The 21,008-nt window shown below is 47.5% G+C and overlaps 1 protein-coding gene across 7 annotated transcripts in view; it reads right to left on the reverse strand.

The window, feature by feature from the left end:
* The window catches only part of RAI2 (retinoic acid induced 2), a 387,183-nt gene that overhangs the window by 52,849 nt on the left and 313,326 nt on the right, over window positions 1-21,008 (reverse strand). For 2 of the 7 annotated variants that reach the window (XM_072744885.1, XM_072744883.1), the window contains exon 1: window positions 7,404-7,769. The exons of 2 other annotated variants lie outside the window; for them this stretch is intronic. The gene's annotated coding sequence lies outside the window, so the exon portion shown is untranslated. Of the gene's footprint in view, window positions 1-7,403; window positions 7,778-7,983; window positions 8,213-21,008 lie in introns of those variants that run through there. 3 more of the 7 variants (XM_072744881.1, XM_072744884.1, XM_072744879.1) reach the window with 3 other exon arrangements.

A 21,008-nucleotide genomic window follows, 5' to 3' on the forward strand; every position in this document is an offset into this window, starting at 1 on the left:
GAGGAATAAACCGGCTCTCTTTATGAAAAGCCAGAAAAGCCCTCAGTTATTACAAGTGTACCCCCAATTACCTATGCCATATTCAGTTGCCTGCCTTAAAAAAAAAAAAAAGAGCTCTTGTGCTTATACAATCTTACAGACTTTTCCACCAACCTTAGAGTGAAATCAGGCACATGACCCACTTCCAACTGTTAATTCGTTGCCCGCCCCCCGAACAATATACATAAAAATCGGGGGGACAAATTGTGTCTTTTATTATTTCAAGTTCAAGTTGCCAAAACCCACAAATTACTTATTAAACCTTGGCCTAGACCAATGTTTCTCAACCAGGGGCGATCTTGTCCCAGAGAGGACATTTGGTGAGGTCTGCAGACATTTTTGGTTGTCACAACTGTGGTGGCAAGGAGTGATGCTACTGGCATCTAGTGGGTAGAGGCCAGAGAGGCTACTAACATCCTACAGTGCACAGGTCCCCTGACCCCAACAAAAGGAAATCTGGCCTAAAATGTCAACAAGGTGGAGAAACAAGGCCAAGCTGGAGAAACTGTGCTCTATATAAAGCCAAATATGCCTAGCCTTTAATATTCCTATCACTGGCAGTCATCAAAGGGAGAAGACGTGGTTTTCTTTGAAATCTAAGGTTGGTTTACATATTTGTTAGCTTAGGACATGTTTGTTCCTTTTCAAATAAATGCCATAGGTTCTCAGTCTGAACCTAAGAACCTTAAATACTGTGAAGAAGGGCACCCGGGTGGCTCAGTTGATTCAGTGACCGACCCATTCTTCAAAAATATTTATTTTTTTGAGGGGGAGGGACAGAGGGAGAGAATATTCAAGCAGAACCCTCCCCACTGAGCATGGAGTCTGACTGACATGGGGCTTAATCCCACCAGCCATGAGATCATGACCTGGGCTGAAACCAAGAATCAGACGCTCAAGCTACTGAGCCATGCAGGCACCCCTAAGCATCTGACTCTTGGTTTCAGCTCAGGTCATGATCTCGGGGTTGTGAGATTGAGCCCCGTGTCGGACTCCATGCTGGGCATGGAGGCTGCTTGGGATTCTCTTTCTCCCTCACTGCCCCTCCACTTCCCCTCCCCACCTTGCTCTCTCTTCCTAAAAAAAAAAAAAGAGAGAGAGAGAGAGAGAGAGAGACCATGATGATGGCAGGGGTAGACAGGGTGCATCTGAAATGCATATTTCATCAGGCTAAATGGATGGAAATTAATATCCCATAAAATAAAATGATTATCTAGTTATGTCCCATACAAAACCAAGATCAATACATCGTATCTTACTTAACCTGCAATTAGAGTTTAAAAAAAAAAAAAACAAAAATAAGGAAATGCCACTCTTTTCCATTTCTTGCTAGCTGGGTATGCATTTCTGAACATGAGGCATTAAAAAACAAACAAGCAGACAAAAACCTTTTTTTAAAGCAGATTTTTTTTTCCCACAGCATAAAAAGCTTCCTGAATCATTTCATTTTATTTACTGTAGATTCCATCCTTCTCGGTGAGCAAAACATGCAGCCCATTCTCTTGGCTACGCCTGCCTGGCTTTCCAAATGCCCTCAAAACTGGGATGATGAATCATATACTTTGGCCCCACTGTGTCAATTAATAGTAAGCAAAGAATCCCATACAGCCAAGACAGGACTTTCGGCCTGCTGTTGTGTGCCTGTGGGAGGGCGGGGCTGGGGGTGGGGGTCCCTCAGCCAATTGCTTCCAGAGGGTCTTGAGAGCAGGTGTTGAGATCCTCTGAAATTCCTGCAGGTCTAGAATACTCTGTGTGGCTCTACAAGGCCGCTGGCACAGGGTGGGCTTTGGTCAGGAGGGACGCGTGGTCCTGGGGTCGGCCTAGGGCTTCCAGGCTTGAGCCATGAAGGACATAACGGTGACAGCTACACCACTTCGACCCCCGGCGGCCACCATGCCTTCCCCTGAATTATAAGGCAGAAGTGGCCATACGCACAAAAGCAAAAATAACAACAACGACAAAAACGCCCAAGCACAGCCAGTCTTGGCTGCCAGCGAGGCCCGAATCTGCTGCTGAAAAAGAACAGTTGCTACAGTGCAGCTGGAGGAGCTTTTCCAGGGAACTGGTAATACCCTGGCTGTTAATGAATTATTTTTCGCCAGAATGTCGGATTCTTCCTGTGCTCCAGTAAACAGTCTGCTTCTGCCATGGGAAACAAAACCAGCTCCTTCCGAGGCACTCAAGGGGGTCAGCCAAGGGTCCCCTGTGGGGGCAGCCCCCTCAGGAGCCAGAGCCACGGGGCCTGACCCATAAATCACCGCAGCCCCAAGTTCACTGTTCCAGCTCTTTCCGCCTACTTGGGCCATGCCCGGCTCCCAGGGAAGGGCCCAGGAGGTCCGCGGTGCCCGCTGAGCCCTGGCCGTCCCCAGGAACTGTCCGTCCGTCAGGTTTCCTCATCTGCAGCACCGGGGTGTGTGAGGTGGGGCTTGGCTTCCCTGCATTTACTCTGTCTCTCTCACAGAAACGGTATCTGTCTCCTCGCTCTTGTTTCCATCAAGCTGTCAGGAAACAACTACGTGCATCCTCTTTTTCCTTTCTCCTTCTGAGATTGGCTCCAGCCCCAAATAACCCACTGTTGCCATTGGGGTATCTACTTGGGACACTGTTCTCACAGCACAAATCCCCAGGAAGGATATTCTTAGACCAGGCGTCGAGAAAAGCAGGTGCTCGGGCGAGACACAGCTCTCCGGTGGACCAGGACACCAGCCTGGTGTGGGGAGAGGTGGAGGGGAGGAGAGGCAAGGGCTCATTGTGTTCAAGCCGGCCCTGCCCATCCCCACGCCTGCCTTGCTCTCTCACCTCCATCAAGTCTGGGGAACCCACATTCCTCAGGGGAGCTTGACTGAGCAAACATGCTCGCGGATAGGCTTGGCCAGGCACCCCCCTCCAAGAGACACCTTAGCCACCGAAAATCAAAGTTGCCTGATGCCAGGCTGTTGTGGCCACTGAGTCGGCCCATGCCTCTCACCTGCCGTGGAGACAAAAAGGGTGCTTATGCCCCCTAAAACATCTAGAGGTACTATGAGGCTGAAGGCACAGGCTGGTGCTTAGTTTGCTCTAGACAAGCGCTGCCTAATAGAAATAAACGTGCCACTTAAAAGTTTCGGGTAGACACATTAAAAAGATTAAAAGAAAGAGGTGACATTCATTTTAATATTGTAGCTTATTTGACCAACATATTGAAAATATTATCATTGCACTGTGTGATCGATATGAAAATTATTAATGAGCTGTTTTGCATTCTTTTTTTCTGTGTGCTAATAAGTCTTAGAAAGCAGGCACGAATGTCATCCTTATGCACGTCCTACTTTGGACTGGCCACCTTCCGATTACTAATAGCCACATGTGACTTGTGGCTACTGTATGGGACGGTGCGGATAATGGGACATTTCCATCCTCATAAAAGGCTCTGTTAGACAATGCAGCGTGAGACCAAAAACCTGTGGGAAGAAAGAGTGACAGGTGAGAGCAGGGTGAGCCATCAAATTATTGGAGCAAAGAATTAGAGCAGAAATCGGAATCGCAAGGATTGGGATATTCTAGAAGCCCAGTGGGCTTTCATGAGAGGCCCAGGGCCCATGCTTACATTGTGGGGGGCTGCCCCACAGCAGCGGGCAGGCCAGCGAGTATAATCATTACTCAAGGCATCTGCTGGTTGAGCCGCCTCCATCTTAGCTTTTCTGGTCTGTCCAAGGCAGGGGCTGGGACAGAAGATCACCAAAGTCACGTACGTTCTTTCAATAACAATTCTGGGTTTGCAATCTAATTTGGTGAAGCAGATAAAGAAACATGATCAAATTACATGCGCCTGCGTTTGCGCACGTATGTGTGTCTGTGCGTGTGTTCTTGGCTGGAGGGAGAAGGAGGGTCATGTGCAAAATCCAGAAGTACAAATGCAACCACCAAAATCACCTCCTCACCGGCCGCCATCAGAACACAGGAGAGCAGTAGGCTCAAGAGGCTCATGAAAAAATTTGGAGCTACAGAGGAGATGCCTTGAGTCTAGAAAGAACGAGATGATGGGGATCCAGGCAGATGAACAGGTGGGAGGGAGAAGTGGTAATCAGAGGCATCCTCCAAAGACAAGAGCAGCCAACTCTACAGCAAGGATGGCACCCTGATCCCCGTACCAGGCTTAATTCAGAATCCCACCCAGGCTTTTGTGCAGGGGAGAGAGAGTACAATTAGCCATCTTTCCCCTTCCTTGAGAGCCTCATTCTCTGAGGTTCCCCCGCATATTCTGATCAGGGAGGCAAGAGAATCATACGTGGATTCAAATCCTGGTTCTTCCAGCGGCTCCAGAGTTTCTAGCGGGTTAAAGGCTACCATCTGGTTGGAAAGGGGCTAAGGCACTTGCTTACAGGATGCATTTGTGTGGGAAGACGTCATCTCATTTTTATTGAGAGTGTATTTATGCTAGAGGTAGTTAAGGGTCAGATATACTTTAGCCATCCTTTGGTCCTACCACAGACCTCGGGCTAATTATTTAACCTGTCTTAGCTCAGTTTCCTCATCTATAAAAACGGGAATGCTCTCGCCCATATCACATGAACTTGTCGCCTTGGACCTACCCCAAGCTAGAAACAGAGCATGACACCAGGAACTCCAAATCTCCAAGAAAATACAAAAATCTCTGGATTTCTCCTTGCCGAGCATCCCTTGACAATGACTTACAGCTGCCGCCCTACCACCATTCACTCCATCAGCTCCATCACTTAGTCACTCATCTCTTATTTATCAAGCAACAGTTGGGTGTTGGAAATCCCAAGATGACGAGGCATTGTGGTTCCATCTGAAATAGTCTGCGACTACCTGGGGTCTATCTACTTGGCACATAAGCATGTACCCTGGGTGACTAGGCTGCCTCACCGGTAGGCTCCCCGCCTCCCCAAGTTAGGGACCATATTTTGTGAATGTGTAGGGGCTGAGGGCTCTGGCCTTTGGGAGAAATAAATAAGAGACTTGGAAGAGGGGTTAGAGGGACAGGTTGCCCCTTTAATTCATAACCACCGAAGTCTGGACTCAGACACGCGACTGGAAGATTCCTTATCTATAAAATAATGCCTCCATCACATCGTGGTTTCCCACATGTGAAGTGTTTGGCAGACAGAGGGCAACGACAAATGGTAATTCCTTTCCCAATTTATGTCCCTCCACTATCCTCTTCTCCCCCGAATCGAAGGTTAGGGAAGGAGCCAGAGAACACACACTTGCTATTTTCTTATTGTACATTGAGAGCATGCCACGTGTGGAGCTTGCCACGTACAGGATACCTCCATTCAGGATGGGAGGGACGTGGGGAGGCCAGTCCTATCTAGCTTTTCGGGGGGCTGTAGCTAGAGCCGAATCTGTTCTCCTAGTGCTACAGCACTCCCAGCAACACTTCGTCACACACCTCTTACATCTTCTTTTTCTTGCTTGCTTTTCAGAGGCCCTGTCTCAGAGGCTGTTTTCTGGCTACAAGGCTTTTTATTTATTTTACAGTTCCTACCCAACTGCCCACCAACCAAGTTCTTACACTGGCAACTGGCCTCACCTGGAAAGCTGTTTCCTCATTTTTTCCTGAGATGGGCAGGTTCTCCTGGGGCCAAACCTCAACAGCTGGAAGTGTGGTGCTTCTTTGCATGATAAAGGACCCCCAATGGTTCCATGGGCTCGTGCCAAAGCGGCCAAGTACCCCAAGTTCAGTCTGACTTGGCTCCCCGTGCCTGGGCTGCCTTGGAATGCCTCTAGTGGGCATCAGTCACGATGAGACACAAGTGGCCATTTGTAGGATATTTCTGGGGGGGAGGGGATTCTGGGATGGGTGGGTGGCCTCCGAGGGCTTCTAAGGAGCAGAGAAATTGGGATGCCACCCGGTTTATGATTCCGTGCCTTCCAGCCCACCCCCGACTTCTGAAAGTGGCACAGCTGCCCGTGTTCCTCTTTGAGAAGAAAACGCAAATGATGAAACAGCGGGTGGGGGCATAATGCTGCCCTGGCCAGTGGCTCCCACACACTAGCCTCCCCACTAGCGCCCTCCCACACCGCCACCCCTCCCCTGTAACAAAAGCACATCACAACACATTTTCAAAGTTACCGTTAAGTAAGTCTCTTGATCAATCAACAAACGATCCTGAAGACTCAAAAGGGGGAAGAGAGCCACCTAGACAACACTGGGAAAGGTTCCCTGGGAAAAGCACAAAAAAAAAAAAAAAAAAACAACCTTGCGAGATGCATGCAAGGCTAAGAATTGTTTTCTCCCTGCTGGCTGCTTTTCTCTGTGTTCTAAAGAGAAGCTTCCAAAAGCAGCTAAATAAAGGGATCACACCAGAGGATGAGAGATAATGCTAAAGCAACAAAAACAAAGACCCAAATGAAACAGAGCGAGCCATGAGAACCCGCGGTTATCAAAACTTTGTTTGGCCGTATCTATTTATCATCGCTGCACACCCGGGCTCTGCGGAATATCATTCTGTTGATGTCACTTATGCTCAGCAAAATATTTACACATCCTTAAAAACGCCAGATGAGGGGGGCCGGCCGCAAGGCGCCCCTCGAGCCCCACCGCCAGGGGCTGGGTAGAGCGTGAGATGGGGGCACGATGGGGGGTTGGGCGGCTGCAGCGGGCACAGGTGAGAGCTACGGACAGTTCCCCGAACTCGGCCACCCAGGAGCTGCGCTCGGCCCTGCCCACCTCTCCCCTACCTGAGTCTGCGAGAAGCAGCCACATCCCCGACATGGTGTCAGCTCCTCCTCCTCCTCCTCCTCCTCCTCCTCCTCCTCCTCCTCCCCCTGCCTTTCTCATTGATTAAGTTCTCAAAGCATTGTTAAAGCCGGGTTGCTTCTCCCTGGAAAACTGGGCTGAATTCATTACGCTTTCCCCTGCCACAAAAGGAATATTCATAAAAGTTTGGCAGGCCGCAAGGGAGGCCGACCGCCCGCCACCGGGTGGGTGACAATCCGCTCGTCCCGAGCCACCTTCCTCGTCCGTGCCCCGCCGCCCGGTGCATCCGTCCGCCGTGCCCCAAACCCACTCCGGGGACTCCTGATAGGGAGACACAAAGCAGCAGCTGTTTGGCAACATCTCGACCCCTCGCCGGCAAGTGTGGGGGTGCCATTTCCCCACCCAGGCGGGGCTTCCGAACAATAGTCGGGCTTTCACGGCGAACAGGCAAACACGCAGAGCACAACCCCAACCCCGAAAACGCCGGCGCGGAGCGAAGCGGGAAGTCCCTCCGCAGCGAAGGGCGCCGCCGAAGCGCACGCAGAAGCTGCGAGAACGGCGCCCGGTGCCTAACATGGCAGAAAGCCCGAGCCGGTGCGGCCGGGCCGGCTCGGGCGCCGGGGGGCTCGGAGGCTCCGGGACGCCGACGCACACTCACCCGGCTTCGGGGCGATGCGGGGCCGGCCGAGCGTCACAAAGACGAGCCCGGCGCGATCTGGCAAAACCCAACTTTCCACCCGGCTCGCCAGGGCCGCCGGATACGTCAACAGAATCCATCTTTCGAAGGGCCTGGAAGGCGCCGGCTTCTCCGGGCCGGGGCAGAGCGGCAGAGCCGCGGGCGGCCCGGTGCGGTGCCCGGGCGCGGAGTCCGCCGCGCGCCGCCCTCTGTGCCGGTGCCAGCGCCCGTGGCGGCCCGAAACCCACTTCGGGGCCCCCGCCCCGCCGGCCGGCGCCGCCTCTCCGGCCCCGCCAGCCAGTGCGCGGCGCCGGGAGCGGGAGCGGGGCCCGGGGACGCCGCACGGGTGGCGGCCGCGGCCCGCGTCCCCGCCCCCGCCCGGCCCTCCCAGCTGGCCCCGGCCTCCGGGCGCCGTCCTGCCCACGGGAGCAGGCCCCTCCCCGGGCGCCGGGCCCCGCCAGGCGCGCCCAGCCCGGCGCGCCCCCTGCGTCCCGGCGGCAGGTCCGCGCGGGGCGGGCGGGCGGGGGGACCCCGGCCCGCACTGGGGCGCCGCGGCGGCTACCTCGCAATCGCGGCCGCCGCCTCCAGGAAGCCACGGGGTGGTCGCGGGTGCGGGAACTCTCCGGCCTGGCCTCGCCGCCCGCCGCCTGAAGGGGGTGCGCAGCGGTGGGAGCCGCCGTCGCCGCTGTCACCGAGCCGCTGTCGCCGCTGCTGCCGGTTGTGCGTGAGTGTGTGCGCGCCTGTGTCCGGGCGAGTGTGTGTCTGTGTGCGGCGCCCGGCCTTTACTATATACACCAAGGGGTGGGAGGAGGCGGGGAAGGGGAGGGCTTGGGGGAGGTGGCGGAGGAGGGGGAGCAGGAGGGGGGCGAGAGGGTACCCGAGGAGGCGGCGGCGGAGGAGGGACAGGTGATCGCGCCCACGGGGAGGGCGTGGCTGGGGGCGGTGCACGGTGGCAGGAGGAAGGGGCGCCCGAGGCGCGGGCCGGGGAGGGGGTGCTGGACACCGGGGGGGGGTGCTGGGGAGCCAGCTGCCCACCGGCAGGCCGGGGACCCTTCCACGCCCCAGGATGAAGAAGAGCGAGACCAGAGCCCAGGAGGGAGGAAGTGGCTGGCTGATGGAGGCGGGAGGGCCGGGGAGGGCTCGCGATCACCCCCTAAAATGCCACTGTGATACAGGCACAAGGTCCTTCTCACGAGGTGTCACATTATTAAAGACAAAACGAGCCCACAGACGTAATCTAATTTCCACAAACTTGCCTGAGAGGTGTTTTTGTTTATTAATCTAACATTTCTTAAGCACCTGGTGTTTGCCAGACACCGAGGCTAAAACCTGGAGTTGCAGAGATGACTGAATACATGGTTGCTAGCCAGTAAATACGGAATAGGTATTAGCAGCACTAGTGACCGTTTGAAAATAAAATAAAAACCCTAAATCCTATAAATATTTTAAGAGACCAAAAGAAGCAACTGCACTGGGTTAAGGAATCCCTACAGATGTAGTTTTTTTTTTTTTTCTGGAAATAAAAACAGGACGAACATATTTGAGAGAACGGCAGAGCTGAAGTTACTTCAATCAGAGCAGAGAGCAGTCTAATTCTAGGTCTCCTTTGCATGATCAATCCTCCATCCCAACACCACGACTAGTAACCATGACTTCCTTCTTGTAGAATTTCGGGTGGGGGATCCCTGGGTGGCACAGCGGTTTGGCGCCTGCCTTTGGCCCAGGGCGCGATCCTGAAGACCAGGGATCAAATCCCACGTCAGGCTCCCGGTGCATGGAACCTGCTTCTCCCTCTGCCTGTGTCTCTGCCTCTCTCTCTGTGTGTGTGACTATCATAAATAAATAAAAATTTATTAAAAAAAAAGAATTTGGGGTGGCCACACACAATGTGAAAGACATAGAGGGCAGCCTGGCAAGTTTATAATTGCTATGGGAACCTGAACTGGTGCCTCAGAGGTTCTATTCTAACTTTGTTGTGTTGCGAGCATGATGTGGTAGAGACCAGGGCCACATATGACTTGTGTGGACGCTTTTGCCTTTGTGGGTTCCCTCCTCCATTAAAAAAAAAAAAACCTACAAGTTACATTTTATGATTGCATTGGTGTAAAGACAAATATATTAATATTACACGCTAATACATTTTCTTCGACCTAGAAGATCATCTTTTCTTTTGATTTTAAAAGAAATGAAAACATTTCTATGGGCTCCTAAAAGTATTGTGGGCTCCAGGCACTGTGCCTACTGTTCCTAAGAAAGACGCAATCTTGAAGGTACCATTCCTTGATACTGAATTTCCTCTTTTGGGGAAAAAAAAAAACCCCAGTTAAATTAAGAAGTACCGAGTTGACATAGAGGCAGAAAGACACACAGTACAAGTTTAAGAGTTGATAATAATGAATATCAGCAGAAAGTACCGGTTCCCACTTGTTTTGGTCAGGCTCTTGAGGTCTTAAATCGGCTTCGAGTCATTAATGATACCTGTGGAAATATGTCTGTGAATGTGTCTTCAGCCCTTCCAGTAGCCAAAGACTTCCTCTAGAGATCTCATGACGGTCCCGAATCCTTGGAACAGGTATGTGAGGTCTCTGTTGCCAGGACCTAGCCAGAATACAACTAAAGACACAGCTGGGCAATTATAATTGGGCAAGTTCATGGATGAAAGATCCATAAAGGTTTTGTGTGTGCTGAGGGGGTATGTGTGTATAAGGTAGGGATTGATATCCTGGAAGGCAATTACTAGCCTATTTCTTTTGTTGGCCTCATCACAACCCTGGGTTAATGTTTGATCCTCGCTGGCAGTTGTGATTCATATTTGCTGCCCTTTGAGGAGCTTATGTTTTCAGGAAAGACTATATTGATTCAGATTAATGCATAATAAACAGGCATTATGGTCCCACAGAAGTGTACAGTGGCACCCTTCTGTATTTTCATCGCGACTGCCCTTGCAGAGAGACGGAAAAAAGAGAAGTCCATAATTATAGAGCAGGTCTGGAGTGGGGAGGAGATGTCTGGGACAGAACTAAGACATTAATATGGAAGAATTGTATTCATACGGTTAAAGGGATGCCCAAGAAAATGGAGGGAAGAAAGGATATGCCCAAATAGCAGGAAAGAGCCCAAAAAATCTTCCAGGGCTGCCCACGGTGATTTTTGAGACCTCTGATTTTAAGGATTGGGGATTTTAAGTAAGGACTCGAGAAACTTCCCAGGTCAGATCTGATTCTTTTATCTATATCTTGCTTTTCTAATACAGCATCTCCTCATAATCTAGTTTTCACATACTTGCCAGATGGATGATTCCTTTATTTATCCAATCAACATCTATTAAGCACCTGTTGTATGCCAGTCACTGAGCTAAGGGCTGCAGTTAGAGAGATGGTTAACATAGGGTTGCTGACCCCAAGGAGCTCAGAGGCTAATAAATGAACTGTTAATGATGCACTGTGACACTATACGGTGCATGAGAAGTTGTCACATGGACTCAGTGAACCCCCAAAGGAGTGGGGCTAGCCTCATGATGGGAAGAGTCAAGAATGGCTTGGGGCAGAGCAGTCAGAAAGGACTGCACGGAGATGGTGACAAGAGCAGAGCATTGAGAAATAAATAGGAGTTTTTCAAAGTAAGGGAAAGACATTACAAATGAAAGGAACAGCAGGCACCAAAGCTCAGATGCACAGCACATTCTGGAGGCTGCAGATATTTTGTGGGACTGGAACAGAGGCTGTGAAGAATAGCAGGGGTGGAGGTGGAGGAGGCTGGGGGGCAGCCGAGGTCCCCGATCTGTCGTTTAAAGGAGCTTTTTTTTGGTAGTCAACGGGGAGCCAATGAAGACTTTAAGCAAGGGGGTGAACCAAGAAAGAGTTGGGTTGAGGAATGCACACTCTGCTGGTGGGTGTGAAGGGCCAACTGGAGGGAGTAAGGTCGGTAGCAGGAAGACCAGGTGAGAGAAGCTGTGGCAATTATCAGAGTTTGACTCAAGGTAGTACCAGCAGAGATGAAGAGTAAGAACTTGAGTCAAGTTCTACTCAGGCTGCAGAACTGAAAGGATTCAATGATGGAGGAAACAGGAGGAGTTAGGGTCCCTGGCACCAGGCTTTCAGAATTGGTGACAGGGTGGGCTGGGGTGTGGTCACTGCAATAGAGGTCCTAGGGAGAGAAGCAGATTTGGGACTGGCGATGATGAATGCTGTATGTTCCCCCAGAAGCAGATCCTGAGACAAGGATTCTAGTGCAGAAAGTTGATTTGGAAGGTGAAGGGAGACACTGGTAGGGGAGTGGGGGAGGCAGACAGAGGGATGGCAGCCAATGGGGATACGTTATCAAGGCCAGTTACCACTGTGGAGGTTAATTCCATGGGCAAACTCTTGGATATGATACAAAACACCCACTTCAGAACAGTCCCACAAAGAGGAAGCCGGTTGAGGGCTGCCCAGGGAATGCTGGTTTTCTGGCAGTTCTGGCCTGCCACCTAGCATAGGCAGAGAGTCTTTCTCAGGTCGAGAGAGAAGATACCGGCAGCTGGATGTCTGTGGAACACACTAGGATGGTAGCATCCAGGGGACGTGGGTGGAGCACCATCTGTGTCTGCTCCAGGGAGTTCTGGTTAGGGCCTCCTGAGTGGGAAGTGCCCTCTGGGTAACCACATAGACAAGTCCAGTAGGCATGTGCAGGAGCAGAAGGTCAAGATCTAAGCTGAAGACCTAAATTTGGGAGTTGTTGGGTCCCGTATGCTGGCTGAACCAGTGAGTATTAAGCTCTGTGGAAGACATATGTGACTTGAGTCGGTGGCTGAGTCCATCACCCTGTAGTAATGCCGACATGATTTGACATGATCTGCATAAACATCACGGTGGGTTTCTCTAAGGAGTGCCAGGAAGCCCTGGGGTTGTGACTCATGGGTGTGAATGTGTCTGGGGAAAAGGGCCCGTTGCTTTCAAAAAATTCTTAGGGAATCTATATCTTACTAAATTTGAATCATGTATTTAAAATTGAGAGCCTTTAAAAAAAATTAGTGGTCAATAGTATTTACCACTATAAGTGATCGAGTGAGGCAGGCATCTGAAAACATGATCACAATGCAAAGGGGCAAATGCTGAAGAAAAAAAATGTGCAAGGGGTAATTAAAGCAGAGGATTGAAATGAAACCCAGGCTTGGGGGAAGAAGATGGAAAGCATTCAGAGAAACAGTCCAGTAAGAAAGACTTTTCTACCTGAGGAACATTCAAAGGCCACTATTTGATAGAACCGAGACCTTTAACGTGGTCTGCATGGAAACTTCAAGTAGCCTTCACTTGAAGATTTTATATGAATTGTATTATGTCTTGATTTTATCCGAAGGGTACAGTACATTCATATGAAGTCTCTGCCAATTTTAGCGAAGACCAGATCAAAGGATATGCCAGCTGGTTCTTCAGATAGGCATCCCACAAGCACATCGCAAACAGTTGTGACTTCGCAGGAGGAAAAGTACACGCTGAAACACACAGAGTAATAAAGTACTGTCCTTGCTCTGCACTGAAGTCTCTCATAATCTAGCCTCACAATCAGGAGAGCATTTGACCTCAGAGGATTTTGAGAAACTGTCAGGAATAAGAAGCAGGCCCATTTTAAAGGATTTTGCTTGTGGCCGCTCCAGTCTGCATTCCTCTTTCCGAAGAGAACCCTAATGTTGTTCAGGTGTCCATCCCTCTCCATGGAACGATATGCCTTGGATCTGAGCCTAGCTTTAGGGTGGGGACCACTTGATCCGAGGCAAATGGCATCCCTCCTTCTATAATGTGGACCAAACAGACGAGAGGAGAGATCTGCTTGGGGCCCTATGGGTGAGTTCTGACTCTTCCAGGAAAGCCACTCTCCCTGACCCAATGGACTGTAGATAATGGAACCACATTTGCAAGTGGCAACAAAAACATAATGCAGGTGATCATATATCTGATCATCCACCCTGGGACACTGCCGAGAGTGAATGGGTTGCCATGACTCACGGTCAGGGCAAAAGGCATAAACTGGGTCTTCCCACCGGAGCAGGATGAATGGTCATGATGATGCTAGGAGCCAGGCCTAGGAGGCAGCTGGTGCTCAAGGTGGCACAACAAAGGCAGAGAAAGAGCCTAAAACTCTGATGATGTTACTGAACAGCTGGAGCAACTAACCACTTCTGGAGCCGCCTGAACTCGCAGTCCCGGTTGTATAGGTTACTACACTGTCTCATAGCCTCAGCTTCTTGGAGTCAGATCTCCATTGCTTGCGATTGAAAGCATCCTAAGACATACGTGCAGTTACAGAATTGTTTTAATTTTGTTCTGTTTTGCTTCGTCCCAGATGGGGTAGGGGCCATCCTGGAATCAAGAGGTGTGACAAAAACAAGCGGAGAGAGGAAGTAGGTGAGCAATTGATATTGTCATCTGACTTTAAGGACAAGTATAAATAAGAAGACGGTTGAAGCCCACAGCTCTGCCCAAGTTGGAAGGGCTGCCCCGTACGTGGTGGTTCTCATCCCAGCAGCGCCTCCCAGGCCCGCTCCTGCCTCAACAAAGGGCTCAGAGTCCTGTGCCCAGGGGCCAGGGGCAGGAGAGCTTAGTTCTATCTCTGGCTCTCTCAGTGCTCTGAGTGGATTTGCTCTGCTCTCTCTAGCTGTCTTCCCCATGAAGTCCCAACTTTGTGACCTGACTGTCATCATGGGGAGGGGGGCATGGCCTACATCTCCCACAGAACCCACCTTCCTTCTCTCTAGGTAAGACGCCTTCAGTAAGCGATGGCTAATCACGATTCCCTCCCCTCACATTGTGCTTTGGTCTCTTATTCCCAAGGGGCTTCAATACCCCTTACCTAGTACGAGCCTTACAACCTTCCTTTTCCATGTGGAGGAAGCAGGTGGCCAGACTGGGTTTGGAGCCATGTGACTGTCACCTGAGGCTATCAGGGTTTGTCCACATTAGTGGGGAGCTCCGTACAAGCTAAGCGAGGAGCCGGGCTGCATGAGACAAAGAAGAGTGCATGTTTATCAGCAAAAGGGGACCAGAAACAAAAATTAAAGCCGGGAAAGAGACCTGGAGTCATGGGGCATGAAATAATAGGTAGTGGATTTTGATTAAGAGGAAAATAGACTCAGATTTGGTTTTGGAGAGCTAAATTATTTTGCTGGATGGGAAAACAATGCTGGGGAGTGCTGTATAACACGAGGGTGTTTGAAAATACCGGCACATGAAGGACCAAGAACAGGCAGGCTCAGAGATGACCCCACACGACCCAGCCTTCCGACGGGGAAAATGATGTTCAGTACACACACACACACACACACACACACACACACAGCTTTACACAAGCCAAGTCCTCTTCTCTCTCCAGGTGTCAGACTTACCTTTCCTTTCTTAAAAATGTATTCAAATAATGAACCAGATCGATCTCTCAGTAAGAAGGGGAAACTCTTCAAGTTGCCCTGGGTGACGGTCATCGACAATCAGACTATCGTCCAAAGCAATCATAACAAATAACTGCGGAGACACTCCACGGCGGCAGTGTTCATGTTAAAGGAGACAGTAAGCAGCCACCCCTAAATATCCCCGCTGGCCTGAAACCACCGTCCCCTGTCCCGGCGCTGTGGTGACAGCAAGGGTCTATCTCTGCCATTGTCTCTTGGAAGAAGAGCTACGGAGGGCTTTCTCAGCCAGCAAACCGGTGGGTTGTTGGGAGTGATTACCTCCCTCCTAGATCCAACCTACCCGACCCAGCTAGCACGCTGTTTACAAACAAACCAGAAGGTGGCCGGCAATGTCACAAATGGTCCCCGCCCCCAGGTGATCGCCTGCTCCCGTAACCCTCCAGTGGGGGCGGCCTGTTGGGTGTGTCCAGTTCACATATGGCAAGTCTCTCCAACATCACTGACAAAGTTTCTGTTGCTATAAGTTCAAGAGGTGAAACGGGTTGACGAGGTCCTTCATTTGGGAACAGGGCAGCATGTATAATATAGAAGGGGCTTTAATCATGCTGTCTTCAGCAGCTAGAATTTCTCAAAATCTAGAATTTTATGAGCAGAACAATTTCAGAGAAGGAGGAGAAGAGAACAAGAGTGAAATCTCTCTTGCCAGGACGGCTGGCAGCTTTCCTTGCTGTCCTTTGCATTTGTGGCCTCTCTGTGCCAGGTCCACATCCAGGCTCCTGGGAGATTGCTCAGCGTCAGCCCCTGCCCACCTCGGCCCCTCGCAGGTGACTCCTCTCATGCTCTTCAACCCTACGATTATGCCTGCCCAATTTCGGAACCAGACCAGCAGTGTGTCGGGTGGGACATGACACAGGATCTCCCGTCCAAGCTCCTTGTGTTCCCAAGGCGTCGCTCAGCCACCAAGTTGAGTCACAGCACTCCCCAGTCATCCTCTCCGTGACCCCCTCCCACACTGGCCTCAGCCCTAGGATCAGACTTCAGGGTCTGCTTCTCTGCCTGGCTCTCGTGCCTTCCACCGAACATTCAGCTCCACCACCTGGTCCCACTCACTAAAGAATTTCCCACCAGTCTGTGATGGCCACGTTGCTGTCTGCATGGGACAGAGCTGGTTTCTCAGTCACGGACATTCCACCTTACAGGGAATGCCCCCAAACTTGGCAAGAGCATTTGCATAAGTTGCAGACTACCACCATCCTCGACTACCTCCTTCACTCCTTCTCCTTAGATGTATCTTCATTAGAGATTTATAGTGATTGTTTTTGCTTTTTTGAAGAACATTTTACAAATAAGGTGACCTTTTGAAAATGACAGTATTGCTTTAGAAAAAAATCATAATTAATACAGAAATACTTTAGGTTACATATACTTTATTCTTTTAAAATGATTTTTTCATTGTAACATTCATTAAAAATTATATATAAGTGTAACAGGCTATTCTATCGTCAGTATAAACATTCACTCATAACCCCTCTCGATGATCTGTATATTCCCTTCAAGTTTTTCTCTTTACAGCACTTACCCATCAGAAATAATATTACATATGATTTTACTCCCGCTCTTGTTTCTTAATATCTTCAACCAATAAGCATTTCCCATAGCATTCTGATAATATTTCATAATCAAAACAGACATTTTCAATGGTTCAGTGAACGGTTTTATCAAGTACATTCATCACCATATACTTAGCTTTTCCCCTACTATTGGAAGTGTGGGCTACTTCCAAATTCTGCTATTGTAACGAGCACTGCAATTAGTTTCTTTGTGTATATCAATGTTCCCATTAATAATTATTTCTCATAATAAATACACAGCTGTAATATTTCTGGGGCAGACACAGAAACATTTACATGCTGCCAAACTGATTTTAAAACCGATATTCCACTAAGTATGAGCTCTGAGAGTACTTGCTTTACGAGTAAATCATTTGGGCCCAGCATAGGCCAAAATATTTGTCTTATTTTGTTTTAAACTAGATTTCACTGATTACTAGAGAGGTAGTCCATTTTTGTGCTTTCTACTTGTATACCTAAGGTATACTTGTATACCTCATCCGTTTATTGCTTTCACACACTTATTAATTAAATAATAGTATTTGCATCTTATTTGTGTGTATGTGTCCTTTATTTAATACAATGTAAATGCAAGTCACAACAGCAACAAACAAATCCCAAAAGTAGGACTCCTGGATTATATGGGAGCTCTATTTTTAATTATTTTTTTTAAAGTAGGCTCCATGTCCAGCATGGAGCCCAATGAGGGGCCTGAACCTATGACCCTGAGATCAAGACCTGAGCTAAGATCGAGTCAGATGCTTAACTGACTGAGCCACCCAGGTGCCCCTCTACTTTTAATTTTTTGGAGGAGCCTCCATATTGTTTTCCATGAGGGCTGTACCAATTTACATTCCCACCAGCAGCACACAAAGGGTCTCTCCTCACACTCTCAACATTTTTTATTCTTGTCTTTTTCATAATAGCTGTCTTAATAGGTGAAATGATATCTCATTCTGCTTTTGATTTGCATTTCCCTGATGATTAGTTCTGTTGACCACTTTTTCATGTACCTGTTGGCTACTTGTATGTCTTCGTTGGAAAAATATCTATTCAGGTCCTTTGCCCATTTTTAATTGTATTATTTGTGTTTTTTTGCTATTGACTTATAATGAGTTCCTTATATATTTTGGATATTAGCCTCTTCTATACCTCAGATACATGGTTTGCAAATATTTTTTTCTCATTCTCTATGTTGCCTTTTCATTTTGTTCATTGTTTCCTTTGCTGCCTAAAAACTTTTTAGTTAGATGCAGTCCCACTTGTTGATGTTTGCTTTGGTTGCTTGTGCTTTCAATGTCATATAAAAAAATCATGGCCAAGACCAATGTCAAGGAGCTTTTTCTCCATGTTTTCTTTTAGGAGTTTTAGCTTCAGGTCTTGCATTTAAATTTTTAATCCATTTTGAGTTACTTTTTGTGTATGGCATAAAATAAGGGTCCAATTTCATTCTTTTATGTGTGTATATCCAGTTTTCCCAACACCATTTATTGAAGAGACTATTCTTCCCCTATTGTGTATTCTAGGTGCCCTTGTCAAAAAGATTAGTTGACTATATATGTGTGGGGGTTTATTTTGGAGCCATCTGTATGTTCCACTGATCTATGTGTCTGTTTTTATGCCAGTATCATAGTGTTTTGATTACTATAGCTTTGAAATATAATTTGAAACTAGGAAGTGTGATGCCTCCAGTTTTGTTCTTCTTGCTCAAGATTGTTTTGGCTATTTGGGGTCTTTTGTGATTTCATTTATCTCTTGGGTGCAAAGATGGTTCAACATACAGAAATCAATAAGCATGATGCACCACATTATCAGAATGAAGGCTAAAAACCATATGATCATCTCAGTAGATGTAGAAAAAAGCATTTGAAAAAATTCAACATCCTTTCACGATAAAAATCTCTCAATAGATGAGGTATAGAAAGAATACACCTTAACATAATAAAGGCCATAAATGACAAGTCCATAGCTAATATCATACACAACAGTAAAAAGCTAAGAGTTTTTCCTCTAAGACTAGAAATAACACAAGGGTGCCTACTCTCTTCACTTATATTCAACAGAGTACTGGAAGTCCTAACTAGAGCAATTGGGTAAGAAAAAGAAATAAAAGGCATCACAACTCAAAAAGAAGATACTAGATTGTCTCTTTGCAGATGACCTGATGTTATATAGAAAAAACCCTAGGGACTCCTGGGTTGGCACAGTTGGTGAAGCATCCAACTCTTGATTTCAGCTCAGGTGATGATCTCATGGTCGTGGGGTCAGGCCCCATGTCGGGCCTATGCTCAGCAGAGTCTGCTTGAGATTCTCTCTCTTTCTCTGCCCTTCCCCCTGCTCATGTTCTCTCCCTCTTTCTAAAATAAATAAAATCGGTATGCCTGGGTGGCTCAGTGGTTGAGTGTCTGCCTTTGGCTCAGGACGTGATCCCAGGATCCTAGGATTGAGTCCTATATCAGGCTCCCCACAAGGACCCTGCTTCTCCCTCTGCCTATGTTTCTGCCCCGCCTCTCTGTCTCTCTCTGTCTCTCATTAATAAATAAATAGAATCTTTTAAAAAAATAAAAATACAGTAAATAAAATCTATTTTTAAAAAAACCTTTAAAAAAACAAAAAAAAAATAAATATAAAAAAATAAAAAAACTTCAAAAAAGAAAAAGCTCTAGACTCCACCAAAAACTGTTAGAACTAATAAACAAATTTAGTCAAGTCATAAGATACGAAATCGATATACACAAACCAGCTGTGTTTCTGTAAAGTAACAATACACTATCTGAAAAAGAAGCTGGTGGGGGGGCATCCCAGTTCCAATAACATCAAAAGGAATAAAATACTTTGGAGTAAATTTCACCAAGGAGGTGAAAGTTCTGTACATTGAAAACTGTAATACAACAATGAAAATAAATCAATGAAGATACAAGTTAATGGAGAGATCTCCTGTGTTCTTGCACTGGAAGAGCTAATATTATTAAAATGTCCAATACTACCTAAAGTAAATTAAAAATTCAATGTAATCCCTATCAAAATTCCAATGGCGTTTCTCATAGAAATAGAAGAAATCATCCTCATATTCTTATACAACTGCAGAAGCCCCCGAATAGCCAAAGCAATCTTAGGAAAGAAGAAAACACTGAGAGTTTTTTTTGATCATGAATGAGTGTTTAATCTTGTTAAATGTGTTTTCTGGGACGCCTGGGTGGCTCAGGGGTTGAGCGTCTGCCTTTGGTCTGATCCCGGGATCCAGGTTCGAGTCCCATATTGGGCTCCTTCCGGGAGGCCTGCTCCCTCTGCCTGCGTCTCTGCCTCTGTGTGTGTCATGAATAAATAAATAAAAATCTTTTAGAAATGTGTTTTCTGTATCAATTGCTAGTGATTAACTGATTTTTTTCTTTAGTCTGTTGATATGATATATTACATTGATTTATTTTTTAAAAGACTATTTTTTTTAGAGCAGTTTTAGGTTCACAGAAAAATTGAGAGGAAGGTATAGATTTCCCATATAGCTGCAACCCCTCCACCTGCATAGCCTCCTCCCCCATTATCAATATCATTCATAAGACTGGTACATTTGTACTGAAGTACAGTACAGTACATTTGTACTGGTACAGTTGTAACTGAAGAACCTACACTGATACATCATAATCACCCAAAGTCTTTGATTTCATTCTTAGTGTTGCACCTTCTATAGATTTTGACAAATGTATAATGACATATCTCCATCATTATAACACCATACAGAGTACTCTAACTACCCTAAAGATCCTACGTGCTTCAGCTATTCATCCCTCCTCTCTCCCCTAACCCCTGCAACTACTGATCTCTTTACTGTCTCCATAGTTTTGTCTTTTCCAGAATGTCATATATTGGAACCATAAGTATGTAGACTTTGGGATTGGCTTCTTTCACTTAGTAATATGCATTTAAAGTTCTTCCATGTTTTTCCATGGCCTTATAGGTCACTTCTTTTAAGTGCTGAATAATATTCCATTGTCTGCACGTAGCATGGTTTATTTATCCATTCGCTTACTGATGGGCATCTCAGTTGCTTTGAGGTTTTGGCAATGATGAATAAAGCTGCTCCAACTATCCATCTGCGGGTTTTTGTGTGGACATGCTTTCAGCTCCTTTGGGTAAATACCAAGAAGTGCGATTGCTGAATCCTAAGGTAAGAGCATGTTCAGTTTTATAAGAAACTACCCAACTGTCCTCCAAAGTAGCTGGACCATTTTTAATTCCCACCAGCAATGTATGAGAGTTCCCGTTGCCCCACATCCTCACTAGCATTTGGTGTTGTCAGTGTTTCAGATTTTGGCATTCTAATAGGTGTGTAGTGGGATCTCACTGTTGTTTTAACTTGCCTTTCCCTTATAACATATAATATGAAGCACCTTTTTATATGTTTATTTGCCATCTGTACATCTTCTTTGGTGAGGGGTTTGTTAAGGTCTTTGGCCATTTTTTAATTTGGTTGTTTCTTATGGTTGAATTTTAAGAGTTCTTTGTATTTTTGGATAACAGTCCTTCATCAGATGTGTCTTTTGAGAATCTTTTCTCCCAGCCTTGTCTTCCGATTCTCTTGGCACTGTCTTTTGCAGA

This window comes from Vulpes vulpes, chromosome X (assembly GCF_048418805.1).
Source record: "Vulpes vulpes isolate BD-2025 chromosome X, VulVul3, whole genome shotgun sequence".
Lineage (NCBI taxonomy): Eukaryota > Metazoa > Chordata > Mammalia > Carnivora > Canidae > Vulpes > Vulpes vulpes.